This window comes from Corylus avellana, chromosome 1 (genome assembly GCF_965113065.1).
Source record: "Corylus avellana chromosome 1, dhCorAvel1.hap1.2, whole genome shotgun sequence".
Lineage (NCBI taxonomy): Eukaryota > Viridiplantae > Streptophyta > Magnoliopsida > Fagales > Betulaceae > Corylus > Corylus avellana.
This window is the reverse complement of record NC_142490.1, coordinates 36,057,032-36,072,137: the sequence shown is the minus strand read 5'-3', so window position 1 is coordinate 36,072,137 and position 15,106 is coordinate 36,057,032. Positions and strand designations below refer to the sequence as shown.

Below are 15,106 nucleotides of genomic sequence, written 5' to 3'. Positions count from 1 at the left end.
TAAATCTAGTACCCAACCTATGGGAAAAGACAAAATTAGTACCTTCATCAATTCAGTCAGTGAAATTAGCACGTGTCACTCCCATAATACGCCACATGGCATAAAAAATTAAAAATAATAAAAAAAGAAAAGAAAAGAAAAGAAATAAGTTGGGGGTGGCTCAAGGTGGCTGAGCCACCCCCTTTGCTCTAAAGGGGGGGGGGGGGGGGGGGGTAGGGGCAAACCAGCCCCAGCACCCGGCCACCCCATGGAGCCAAGGGGGTGGCCGAAACCACCCCCAAACACCAATTGGGGGTTGTTTCGGCCACCCCCAGTCCCCACTGGGGGTGGTTTCAACCCCCTCTGGATTGGCCACCCCCAAATGGCCAAGAGGCACCCCAATTTTTTTTTTAATTATTTTTAATTATTTTTAATTTTTTTACGCTACGTGGCGTATTATGGGAGTGACATGTGCTAATTTCGTTGACTGAACTGACGGAGTTACTGATTCTATCTTTTCTCATAAGTTGGGTACTAGATTTACACGGTTTTAAAACTCATGGAGGAAAAAATAAAAAAGTGCAAACTCAGGTACCAAAAAAGTTATTAACCCAAATATGGTATATAACATTACTCTTACCTCACCAATAACCAAAATTTAGTATTTTAAATGATTTTACGGCTAGTAAAATTGTTAATAGGCCAAAACATTCCAACGTACAATTTCATACTTAGGTGTATATACGTTCAATATCTTTGCAAAAAATTCACCGACAACGGTTAATAAAAATGTTGGGATCGATGCGTATGTTTGTGAGAGTTAGGAAAAGTATCAAAGTGAATTGGACCATTAAATAGAGAAGATTGTATCATACCAAGTATACTTGTCTGAAAATTAACAAACCTAGCATCACGAAGACATAACAAAACAGAAGCATTAATAATTTAATACCTAGTATGGTTAATGGTTTAACAACAACTTGAACAGATCCAATGCGCAAGAACTTAAAGCCTTTTACCAAAGAATCATTAATAAATTTTTTACCAAACCAGAAGCAACCTAAGTGTTGCATAAGATATATTGAAAATGCAGTTACATTACTTAGTACACGAAACAACCAAATAAACACCTTCGAATATGTTTCTCACATGGTATACTTTGCATACGGTGGAAATTAAGCATCAGACCAGTAAATATCTAATTTGCCCTAGTTATTTTTTGGCACTCCCAAAGGCCTTCCAAACAGCTTGAGAGGCATCAACGATATAGTTAGGACATGGAGGTTGGTAATCATGGTCAGCATCACACCCCATAGTGGAATCACACTCATCAACCACTTTCGCCTTAACATTCTTTCCATTGCCGTGGATGGTAATATACTTTAAACATCTCCGCTTATGGTTGAACCATCCAGTTGAGAGCGCCACCACAGGGGTGTCGTTTGAGTGGTATTTGTTGTCACATTCCGATGGTGCACCTCCATCCCCACCTTTCTCAAAGTTGTTGATAGTTAGCATGGCCTTTGTACGACTAGATACAGGTGGTGAACACTTATAAGTTGTGTAAGACTTGCCTTTCACACAACACACAGAGTCATTCGATCTCTTCGTTACACTGTCCTGAAAGGAGCCTTTTTACCCCTTATCTCACCACTGGGCTTGCAAGTTCGAGCATCAGCGCTTGAGCACTTTGTAACAAGAAGAAGAAAGAGGAAGAGAACAAAGACAGAAGAAGAAATTTGGTTCTGCATCTTCAATATATTCCCTCTCCCTCTCTCTGTGGTTATGTTTTTGTGTGAGGAACATAAACTGGCAGTGGGCTATATATAGAGATCATATTAACCACTCAAAATAGATATCTTTAATGTAAAATTAGGACATGTTTGCAGTCTTCTTTTTCAGGTTTCTTTGAAATATCAGTTGGTATTTTTTTAAAGTATGATGGGCAAGAACAACTCGAGACAAAATGGCGAAAACCATATAAAAGGGCGTGTTGATTACGCCACGATATATAGTTTTACAATTGCCTTAGTTTTGAATCTTCTTGTGATTGTCGTTTGTGCATCTGTATCACATGATTCAGATCCCTTAATTAACTCAACGAGACAAAACTGTTTATCCTTAATTTACCCTTAGAATCTTCCAGCAGCCAATGAGGCGTCATGCAAATGAGCTTAAATAAATCTAAATATATTAACTTTTTATATGTTCAGAATCTCAAAATTTCATCTCAAAACTCGCCTTGAAGAAAGGGTGTATCTTTTTTGTCTTAAAGTGCATGTTCCAGCCACCCCCACCAAGGCCGCCCAACTTATTGCACAATCCTGTCATCCATGGTAGTCACTGCACGCAAACCTTACTCAAGCACATTCCTCCCATGATGAAGATGGGCCCACAGCAAGGCAAGACCATGCCAATCGCAAGGACACTCGTACAAAGGGGATGTCCTGACAAACTCAAGTCCCAGGACCTCCTGATGAAAGATATTCACCATCCTTTGTAAGATATTGTACTGTGTGCGTGTTGTAGTCTGACACATGTATATATATATATATATATATATATATGGCATGCACCATTAATAAAGAGGAGGAATTAATTCATAAAATCTAGCTCTTATACTGTCCAAACTCTTTTTCCTCTGGCACGACCCCAGCTCATGTACGACTCAATCCCAGTCTGACCTTAATCTTTCAGGGTGACCGGAAATTGTGTTAACAATTCTCATTATTCCTTAAAAGAATTTAAGCTTTGGTTAAAAGACAAAGATACCTTTCCACTGATATTTTGATTATCCATTTGTTAACTAAACATTAAAAACATTTTAGATCCACAAATGGAAAACTTTAAAATATATATATATATATATATATATATATATATATATAGTGAAATTAAATTAAAAAATTCACCACGTTCATGAAGCTTTTGCTGTGTTTCTTGTCACTTCGGGACACGTCTACCAGGCAATGGAGGGCTTGATGAGCGACCTGCTATAGTGCTACTGGAGACCCCTCGCCTCGCCTCTGGCGGGCTGATTTTCTCTCCAACAAGAATGAAAATGAATATTTTGCCATGCATGCTGATCACTGCCAAAACAGTATAAAATTATTGTCGGACAAGAGATTCTTCGATCCACAAACATCCAATGGAAAACACCTAGTACACAATGGGAAATCCTAGCAAAGAAGGATCCTAGCTAGCTAGATCAAGGTTTGTTCTTGTTATTTTTTAATCGGATGGAGACAATTTGCTGTCTCCCCTACATGTCTTAGAACCATAATTCTGGTTAATGCTATAGCAGCTGGCATATATTACAATCAATTATGTTATCACAAAGCAAAAGACAGAAAAATAGTTGTCAGAATTTTTTGCCCCCCCAAAACTCGGAAACAAAATGGTCTATCAACTGAGCCTAATACATTAGTTTGAATTAATTGAGACAATTTTTGTGGCATCTGGAATCCCAAAAACCATAAACCACAATAGGACATTTTCATTTGTTTTTGTTCAGATTATCAAAAGAAAAAATTCTGCTTTCCTAAAAAGTGCTTGAGATTAGTTTACAATGAATCATGCTCATTCAAGTATGATAATTATTCAAACTAAATTTCCATTAAGCTACAAAAAAAAATGAGTACAACCCCATTGTCTTTGATGGGTAAATGAAGTCAAGAGTTATCGGTCCCTAAGGGGTAGCTCAATCGGTTGGAGACCACGTCTTATGAAGCGCAGGTCACTAGTTCGAATCCCATTTCCCCCTCTTGTGTGGACATGTCAAAAAAAAAAAAAAAAAAAGTCAAGAGTTATCGAAGCCAAAATCAACTGCCTTCCTGTCATTGGAACATCAAGAAAATCAGATTCAAGTGAAATTTATGTACAGTGCTCATGTATCTATCAACCTAAGATCATTGAGCTCATACTCCACGCATAAACTTAAGCTTTGTCCTATTGTCATATTAAATCATCATTTATCTTAAAAAGTATAGCAAAGTTTCGGGGATTAATGAAATGAAAAGTGAAAGACACATAATAATAGCTTCTATTAGATCATAAAGCATGCAAGAACAAGATCAATTTTCTAAGTCAATTCCTGTTGTAAATTGACTAAATTCTGGATAAATTACTTATGGGTTCGCATGCTAGTCCACAACTTTCGTTCCAAATCCAGCAAAGATGTTTTCCTGAAAAAACTTCACAACCACTTTGTGATCATTAGTCCTTGAGGGGACAGCCTCGACCCATTTAGACACATAATCCACACCCACAAGAATATATGAATAACCGAATGAGTTAGGAAATGGTCTCATGAAGTCAATACCCCAAACATCGAAGAGTTCTACAACTTGAATATTTTGCAGTGGCATTTGATTTCTGGATGACATGTTACCTGTCTTTTGGCATTTATCACAAGAGTCTCAAAGAGAACAAGTTTAAACTCAAACATCATACCTCACAGAAAAAATGCTAATGTGCTTATAAAAATTTATCTCAAAACAAGTGAAATCTCTTTTACCCAAAAATAAGTCAAAGGACTTAGACTCCTAATGACATAATGATGCGTTCAACTCTTTAACTGGGCTAATGAAATGCAAATCACAGTTACAGTTTAACTCAAACTTGACAACAACATAACACAATTTTTTTTTTTTTTTTTTCAAATTTTTTAACACAAAAAGACAAATAAAAATAAACAAATAAGAACAAAAATAAACAGACAAAGTGTTTTTCCACACCCCCAAACTTGAATTACACATTGCCCTCAATGTGTAGTATAGAAATACATTACCGGAAGTAAGGAAATCTGAGTGTGAATAAGGCTAGGGCGTCCCCTAAACTTTAAAACCAAAACACCTGTCAACAAAAACTAACAACAATATTTTCATAGAAACAAACATCAAAAGATTAATTGCTGTTAGAAACAAAAACAAATAAAAATAACATGTAATGAAAAAGGAAAGAAAGAATTTGTGGAGTGAAGTGCAGAAAATAAACTGGAGGAGAAACCTTTACAGTGCTTCCCCCTATCATACGGATGTCCAACCACTCCCTTCCACCCCTTCTTCTTCAAAACTTCATACCCCTCTGAAAGGATGTTTCACCATCTTATGTAGAATTTCTTGCTTTGAAGGATCTTCTTAGGAAAGTGGTTCCTAGATTTGTGTGCTTGTGTGCACAAGTCCTTGAATATCTTGGCATAAGATGGCTCTTTGAGACATTCAGGCGATGAGGCTTTGGGCTCTTGATGTGTCTCAAGAGGGACAGTGATGCAGGCAGGAGCTTCACTACTTACTTCCATATCACTGGGCAGATTAGGATTCGTTGGGGGCTTACTATTCTCATGGTGCTCAACTTGCTCAGGGTGCTCAACTTGCTCCTCTTTCTCTTCCGCCTCTTTGTTATCCACAATTTCCTCACTCTCAAGTGTGATGGTGACTTGGGCATGCTCATGATAAGAATTTTCAGAATCATCCTCATCAATCATGTAATGCCTTTCAGCCATCAGTTGACTTTGAAGCTATTCTTCCTTTATTCTGTTTAAGTCAGCAACTAGATGACCGATCTGTCCTTCTATCTTGGTCATGGCCGGCTTAAGTTCTTGTATGTCTCTGTTGTTAGCCATATTGGAATTCCTCATCTCCTGTACAGCTTGATTGATGAAACCTTTTAGCTCTTGTATATCTTGGGAATTTCTCATGGTAGTATTCTTCATATCTTGTATGTTCTTATCCATTGATTGCATGAATGCTTTCATCATGTCTTCCAGGAATGACTGTGGTGCAAGCTGTGGCACTTGAGTGGTAGACTGATAAACAGGAGGTTGAGCTTGATGATCGAACTGTGGATATTCTGAATGGTGCAATTCATCAAATTGGTGAGCATAAGTTCATGTAGCCTGAGCTGATCCTAAGAAATCATATTGGTTGCTCCAGTCCGGGTTATAACAATTGAAATTTGAATCAAACCCCAGGCTGGAGAAATTGGTGTTCATTTGTTCATATGAAAAGTTAGATCCAGCTGCTCTGATTTGGTCTAATTTGTCCCATAAGTCGTTGAGCTCAGCTCGCAGATTTGGACAATTGTTTTCCTTATAATAAGGATTGAAACAATATATGGGTAAAAATTTTGAGGGTAGTTGATAGGAGTTGGTGTTCTACAACTAGTAGAAGCATGTTGTACAGAAAAATTATTAAAATTATTAAACTGAATATTCATACTTCACCCTTACTCTATTAGCATGCACATTTCCCATATAAACATTAACCATTTTTTTTTTTTTTTTAAAATTTTAAAATTTTAAAAAGAGACTAACAAACAAAAAATAAAATAAAATAAAACTAAAATTTAAAAACTCACAAAAAGGACCGAAAATAAATTTTTGGCAAAAATCTACGGAACTACTGCAGTTGCTGCCTTTGCTGTGAGTGCGCTCGATCGCGCTGATGTGCGATCGATCGCACTTGAGTGAAGATGCAGCAGTTAACGAGTGCAGGTGCGCTTGAGCTTGCTGTCTTGGTCCCGAATGCGCTCGATCATAGCAGGGCTGTGATCGATCACACTAGTAGGAGCTACGGCAAAACTGTAGAACAAGCCAAAAAAAAAAAAAAAAAAAAACAACAAACAACAAAAAAAATATATATTTTTTTTAAAATTTTTTTATTAGTAACACGAATAAAACAAAACAAATTGCAGAAAAATAAAATCCTAATTATAACTAGTAGAAGAATAAAGCTAAATTCGAAATAAATTGGTTTAAAAAATTGAACAATTCCACGGCAACGGCGCAAAAAACTTGTTGTGCAAATATATTTAACTCGCAAGTGCACGAATCGATTGTAGTTTAATGGATTGCAAGTGCGAAGTCGATTCTACAGAGAATTATATTATTGAAAGAGCAATTTAAATCTAAACTAATTTAATCCTAATCTAGTTCCAAAAGGGTTTTAATTTTTGTTTTAAAAATTAAAAGATAAACAGAAACTAATTAAAATAAACTAAGAGATAAAATACTAAGATTTGAGAATTCACACTCACCGAATCATAACAACATACTTCCACGTTTATCAATATTAATTTTAAGTTCTCACAATTAAATCTTAGATATGTTTTACTATGCTTTAAACAATTAATCAAAATCATCCCATGTATCCATTCATTGCACAAATCACAAGAGGAATCCAATATCAATTAAATCATCAGATGTATTCGTAAATCACAAAAGATATCCAATCTTAATTGAAACACCAAATGTATCCATAGAACAAATCACAAGGGATATCCAATTATTTAGGCAAATAAAATCAAGCAATCAATTATGTGAAATTATCTTAAATCATCAAATGTATCCTTGAATCACAAAAGATATCCAAGAATCACTCCACACATTGAAAAAAAGTAAAACAATTGAAGTATTAAACCCAATAAAATCAGATAAATAAAGACTTACATGAAAGTATTGATATTCTTCATCGGTGAGGCTTCATCCCCAACCTTAGTTGGGAATTTAGCTCCACATAAAAACAAAACCTAAATCTAAAGAAAACCTAAACTGAAAAGAGAAAAACTGTAAAATTCTGCTCTCTGGAATTCTATATATTTTTTTGAATGCAAAGAGGTCTATTTATAGGCTTAGGGAGGTCCTAGAAGCCCTATTAAACCTAGATAATTCGGAGCTCTGTCTCCCAGTCAAAATAGAAGTCTGAAATCGAAATAGAATTCGTCCAGATTTGTGTCCTTTACTTGGGTGATTTTGGCATAGTAACCATCCGAATTAGGAAAATCCTATTTCACAACCAATTGTAGTATTTTGAGTTAGCTTTCCAATACCGTTTGAATCACTTCAATCCAAAACTTTAGTAGATATTTATGATCAAAATGCTGAGACGTGTACATAATCTGAATTTGAATCCAATCCGAAATTTTATCAAATCTGATCTTTCATCCGATTTAACCTTTTCTTGGATTTGGTTAGACTTAACCACATCATCTAGGTCTTCTCAAAGTATGCTTTCTTCCAAACTTTGCATTTTTTCCTTTAAAGCTGTAGTTTTTCTTTATTGGCCTACAATACATTAAAAACACAAAACTAACACAAAATATTAAATAATGACATAGCTAACGGATTAACTAATGTAAATAAAGGGGTCCAAATGTGCACTATTTGGCACTTATGATAGGGCTACGACACACGATTGGCAGCACTTGACAGATCTGTTGGATGGCTATGAGAGGGTTTTAGGGCAAAAGCTTAATAAAGAAAAAAACCTCTATTTTATTTAGTAGAAACACTATACAAGAGATTCGGGATATTATTATCGATCTTGTGGGTGTCCCAGCAGCACAAAGATATGATAAATATTTGGGTCTTCCAACCTTGGTGGGAAAATCTTGAATTAGAGAATTCCATATTCTAGCCGAAAGAGTGCAGAAAAGGGTTAATGATTGAAGGTGAAATTCCTTTCCCAAGCAAGAAAGGAAATTTTACTGAAAGCGGTAGTGCAGGCTATCCCGACCTATAGTATGAGTATGTTTCTCTTGCCAAAAATGCTTTGTAAGGAGATTAATGGTTTTATGTAGAAATTCTGGTGGGGTCACAAGGAAAATGGGAAGAAAATCTATTGGATGAGTTGGGAGAAGATGGGACGTTCCAAATCGAACGGTGGGATGGGTTTTCGAAATCTTACTTGTTTTAATAAAGTGTTGCTTGCCAAGCAATGTTGGAGGCTTGTTCAGCAACCGGAGAGCTTGGCAGCAAAAATTCTAAAGGCTAAGTATTTACCTAAAGTTTCCCTAGTAGAGGCGAAATTGGGGAATCGTCCATCCTACGCTTGGATAAGCATCATGTCGGCACGACCTTTGTTCCAAGCAGGGTAAATTTAGAGGATAGGAGACGGCAAATCAGTGAAGGTATAGGGTGATAAATGGTTACCAAAACCGACTTATACCATACATCACCGTGTCGCTCTCTTGATATGGACGCAAAAGTGGCGGAGCTGATTGATCAACACACGTTAGGGTGGAACATCCCACTCATTCAAAGTATTTTCTGGAACGATGAGGCTGACCTCATCTTTAGCTTATCCTTGAGTCGTTATCACCAACAAGATAAGATGATTTGGCAAGCTACACAAACAGGAAACTTCCTTGTTAGAAGTGCTTATTTTCTGGAGCACGAGAGACAAAATCTTATGTTTGGGGAAGGTTCCAACCAATCGGGTTTCAGTGCAATTTGGAAGGCACTTTGGAGTTTAAATGTCCCCAACCCCACTAAGGTGTTCATATGGAGAGCTGGCAATGATATACTCCCCACTAAGGGAAATCTCTATAGTAGAGGACTAGTGAAGGAGGATCTCTGCCCACTGTGTAGTAGGTGTACATAAACAATTTTGCATGCTTTGTGGGAGTGTCTTGCGGCTAGTGATGTTTAGGGGGGCTGCAACCGCAAGATCCAGAAAAGCAGCTATAATAGCCGTAGCTTCCTGGAGGTTCTTGAGTTTTTCTATACACGATGCAGCAGGGAAGAGATGGACCTCGTAGTTGTTACGGCTAGGGACATTTGGAATCGCCAAAATGTTGTGGTGCATGGTGGGCCATTTGCACATCCAAACTTCATTATACGGGAGGCTAGGGATACGGTAATGCAGTATTGGAAATCTTTGGAAAGAATGGAGGGTAACCTTCTCATTTTGATGTGCAAATTATAATTACTCGTAAGTGCACGAGTTGTGTATAGTACATATTATGCAAGTGTGAGGTCAATCCACAGGGAATTGTGTTTGTGAAATTTAATTTCTATCTAAACTAATCCAATTTTAACCTAGTTCCGAGTTTTTGGGAATTTGAAATTGAAAACGAAAACAAATAAAATAAATCAGAAGATAAAAACACTAAGGTTTTAAAATTCACCTCACCAAATCAAAGCACACATTCTCATGTTTAGTTCATACATCCAACAAGCGATTAGACGCAATGCATGTTCTATTGTTTTTTATAAAATTCTATTGAAAAATTCAATAAATCCATCTTTATTTTCGAAAAACAATGCATATCCAATTTAGTTCAAAAGATCCAATGTATCCATGCTTCGCACAAAAGAAAATGGATATCCAAACCAAAAGATGCAATGTATCCATTGGATGAAACACAATGAATATCCAATGTTTTCATGATTTATAAACAACAATCGATCACAATTTTGTTACACAATTGAATTGAAACGAACATACATTACATTAAACAACAGAATTGTACGAACTAAGATATAAAAGTATGTAAACAAATCAATGGTTAGGCTTCATCTTCAACCTTAGTTGATGATTTAGCCTCTCATGATAACATAATCATAAATAAACTAAATTAACTTCATTAAAATTAAAGTAATTACAAAAGAATTGGAGTTCAAAGCTCCAAAACCATAGGAAAGTCGAAAATTGACAAAGTAGGGCACCCCTGGCATGTCTTCGTGTGTTTACAATAGAAAAGAATGATATTTATAAACTAATTTTAGGGTTTCAGCGCTGCCAGGTCGGCTGAGTGCACTCGATCGCACTCGAGCATGCACTTTCCACTTTCAATGGGCACAAGTGCAATCGATCTCACTATATGCGTGCTTGAGTGCACTACCTGCAGAATTAGTTGACTCTTGTGAAACATGACTTTCTAGATGTTTGAGTTAGCTTTCCAATGACACCAAGATCGCTTCAATCCGAGCTCTACAACTCTAGATATGGCCTTTTTAGTGGGACTCGTCGGGTGTAAATCATCGTTCGATCCAAATTTGCTGCCAATGCTCACTGAAGTGTTTTAAGCCCCAAAATTAATGGAATGAGTTACAATTTTCACCTTAAAGCCGCATTTTTCTCTTAAAAACCTGCAAATCTCTAAAATACCAAAACTAACCAAAACATCATAACATAGTAAATCTAAAGGCTCAGCAAATGCAAATTAAGGGGTCCAAATATGCAATATTTGACATTGAACACCTTTCACGAGACTCTTAGACAAAGTGGATTAATCCACCTAAGGATAGGCTGAAGACAAATTGGGATGTGGCAGTAAGTACAACAGGAAATCGCATTGGAGTGGGAGTGATAGTGCGGGATTCAAAGGCCTAGTTCTTGCTGCACTTAGTAGAACAATGGAAGGTTGTCCAGCTCTGGTAATTGTAGAGGCGATGGGAGCTCTTCAAGCAGCTGAGTTCAACCACGATCTAGGCTTAATGGATGTTATTTTGGAAGGAGATTCCCTTCAAGTGGTTTGAGCTATTAATAATAAGGGAGAACAATGGCTGAGGTATGGTCAGATTGTGGCTAATATGAAGATGGTCCTTGTTGTGCAAATTTTAATACTCTCAAGTGCAGGAATCGTTTGCAATATAATGGATTGCAAGTACAAGGTCGAACCCACAGAGAATTGTATTTTTGAAAGAGCAGTTTAAAATCTAAATTAATTAAACCATAATCTAGTTCCAAATTTTGAGAGATTTTTTTGTTTGAATGAAAAAGCAAAAGCATGAGCAATTTAAAGTGATTAAAATCTTATGACGAAGCACAAAGGTTTCGGAATCCGTACTCACAAATTCATAACAATATAATTTCATGATCTATAATATTCCCCAAAGTTCTCACATATAAATCTTATGTATGTTTTACTAGGCTTCAAACAATTAATCAAAATCATCCCATGTATCCATTCATTGCACAAATCACAAGAGGAATCCAATATCAATTAAATCATCAAATGTATCCGTAAATCACAAAAGATATCAAATCTTAATTGAAACATCAAATGTCTCCATAGAACAAATCACAAGGGATACCCAATTATTTACGCAAATAAAATCAAGCAATCAATTATGTGAAATTATATTAAATCATCAAGTGTATCATTGAATCACAAAAGATATCCAAGAATCACTCTACACATTGAAAATGAGAAAAACAATTGAAATATTAAATCCAATAAAATCAGATAAATAAAGACTTACATGAAAGTATTGATGTTCTTCATCGGTGAGGCTTCATCCCTAACCTTAGTTGGGAATTTAGCTTAACATAAAAATAAAACCTAAATCTAAAGAAAACCTAAACTAAAAGGAGAAAAACTGTAAAATTTTGCTCTCTGGAATTCTCTTTCTTTTCTTGAATGCAAAGAGGTCTATTTATCGACTTAGGAAAGTCCTAGAAGCCCTATTAAACCTAGATAATTCGGAGGCATGTCTCCCAGTCAAAATAGAAGTCTGAAATCAGAATAGAAATCGGAATAGGATTCGTCCAAATTTGTGTCATTTAATTGCAGGGCGATTTTGGCATAGTAACTGTCCGAATTAGAAAACTCCTATTTCACAACAAATTGTATTATTTTGAGTTATATTTCCAATGCCATTTGAATCACTTCAATCCGATATTTGAGTAGAAAGTTATGGTAAAAATACTAAGATGTGTGCAGAATCTGAATTTGAATCAAATCCGAAATTTTATCCAATCTGATCTTTAATCCGATTTAACATTTTCTTGGATTTGGTTAGACTTAACCACATCATCTAGGTCTTCTCAAAGTATGCTTTCTTCCAAACTTTGCATTTTTCCTTTTCAAGTTGTAGTTTTTCTTCAATGACCTACAAAATACTAAAAACAGAAAACTGACACAAAATATTAAATAACAACACATCTAAATGATTAACTAATGTAAATAAAGGAGTCCAAATATGCAATATTTGATACTTATCAGTCCTCTCTGGTTTTCGTCGATGGGAGGCTATGCACACCAAAAGGGAAGGCAGTGGCGCGACTCATGGCTTGGAAAAAATAGCGGTGCAAGAACCTACTGAGATAGTCTGGATATATGGAAGAGATTTCTAATTGCATTTTCGATGTAGTTCTTTTAGAGCAAATTACTCTTGATATTTAGAGTTTCCATACTCTAGATCTTGTTATGTTATGAAATGAAAGAAGATTTTGTCAAACAAACAGATCTTACAGGTAACACATGTCAAAATATTATTGGTGCGTGCTGACGTAGCATATGATGTTTACGTTAAAAAATTAGACAAATAAAATACCGAGACCTATTTATTATTTTTGCATCCTACATGAAGCTCTTAAAATATGTTTATACTACATAAATGTAATACCCCGAAATTTATACCTTAGAATAAAGGCGATCTTAATATCAAGGATAATGAGGATTTGCAATTTTATTAAGATTTATATGAAGTTAGGTAAGTAGACTTAATGTGAAAGATGATGGAAATTGCTAGTTAGAAATTTAGTGGGTTATTGAAAGAAAAGCCACATTGTTTTGGAGCCAAAAATTCAATGAGTGACCTTAAATAGAACTGTTTAAGACCTTGTATAATTATGTTACAATTGCTCCCAATCGCTCTACCTTTAGAACTTGGGGCGTTACAGGTGATATCAGAGCAAAGAAGTTCAGTTGATTGGGAGACATCAGTTACTTGAGGAAATTAAGTATGGATTAATGATCTATTAGGTGATGATCACAGCTGAAGCATTAGGTTTTAATCAAAAGAGTAAGGACAAGTTAATTGGTGCGACACCAAAATTGATGCTTTATAATGGTATTAATTTGTTTAATGCTTTGCAAGCATTGATTAAGGAGGAGAATAAGACTCAAGTTGTCTTAATGACTAGGATAATAATAGGGAAGATTGCTAGGTTTCAACCCCAATAGTCAAATTTTTCTTATGTGGATAGATTATTTAATATCAATGACTCTCATTATGTTATTAGTGGCGCAGCCAGTAACGACCTCTAGAAAGGATTGCATTTAAGTTGATATTTAAGGACTAAGATATAAAGGATCTAGAATTGAAGTACTTGTATGAGTTACATACCTAAGATTAATGTCGTTGTCAAATAATGGTTAAGAGGAGATTTTGAGGTCCTAACCAAGGTTAAGAGTTTCTATGGAATGGATTTAAAATATTTTATAACTTGAGGACTAAATTTTTAAGAGTGTGGATCTTGTTAATACTACAATAAATCTTGTGATAAGTGGGATTTATGATTCTTACAAAGGGATATACATTCCGTACTGGTATGGTTTAAATTCTTTTATTAGGACGTGTCTTAAATTCAAGGTACAAGAAAATTTGTAGTGATGATATATTGAGGACTTTAAAAAGAATGCTAAGATTGGTTAAGATTAAAATTATTAGAATTATATAAATAATGGTCATAGGAGTAACCGGATGATTATTTGACCATCATGAGTATTGAGGTACACATACCCTAATATCTAGACTATGTACATTTGAGATTTCTGTGGTTGGTGTTTAATGATTAATGAAAGGATTTGAGGTTTCAAATGAAACTAGGAATTTCTTGCAAAAATCGGGTTTATAAATCTGCATGATTCTATAATCTTCACTATAAGGGAAAGATGGATTTATGGTGTATATGTTTGGTAAAGTTGGATAAGTAATTCATCTAGATATATAGGAGTCATAATATTTGAAACATTGTGGTATTTGACATTAGACTTTAGTTAAAGACGTATTATATTTTGAGACATCTTATTGAATCTTTAGGATGTAATTTGTTAAATGATTCAACATTGACATGATTTCCATGGATTAGTATGGGTTGCTAATTCTCATTTTTGGACTCGGTCGATCTTAAGATATAAGCCGCTATCCTTGATTTTTGATTATCGAGTAAAGGTACTAAAGTTAATTGATGGTTCATCTTTAACGGCGTTTTGAGGAAGATATTACTTTGGGTAAAGTTGGATTCATAAGAACTATAGGATTATTGTTATGGTGCGAATTAGTGGATTTAATGATGATTTTCTCGGAGGAAATTATATCAGAATTTTATTACAGTGCTTTGTTTGGGAGCTGTTTTAACATAGGTATGGTCTATGTTATGGTTTGAGGTAAATAGTAAGAAAGATTACTATTGGTTAGAAATGGAAATTTCAGTTTAAGTGTTTCAAGGAACTAGGTATGACCAACCAGTAGAGGTTTGATCAATTATTTATCAAAGGTCAATTTAGGTTTTAGAGAGGAGGATGGCCTTATATATCATAGTACTGAGGACAAGGGTACCGGCAGGCCTCCTAGTAGTTAAAGACTCGAACATCTGGCTCAATGGCTGGGACACTT

General features: G+C 35.4%; 1 pseudogene; it reads right to left on the bottom strand.

Annotated features, from left to right (window-relative positions):
- Positions 1 to 1,154: 1,154 nt before the first annotated feature.
- On the bottom strand, positions 1,155 to 1,730 carry LOC132172459 (kiwellin-1-like; annotated as a pseudogene).
- Between the last annotated feature and the right edge of the window lie 13,376 nt (positions 1,731 to 15,106).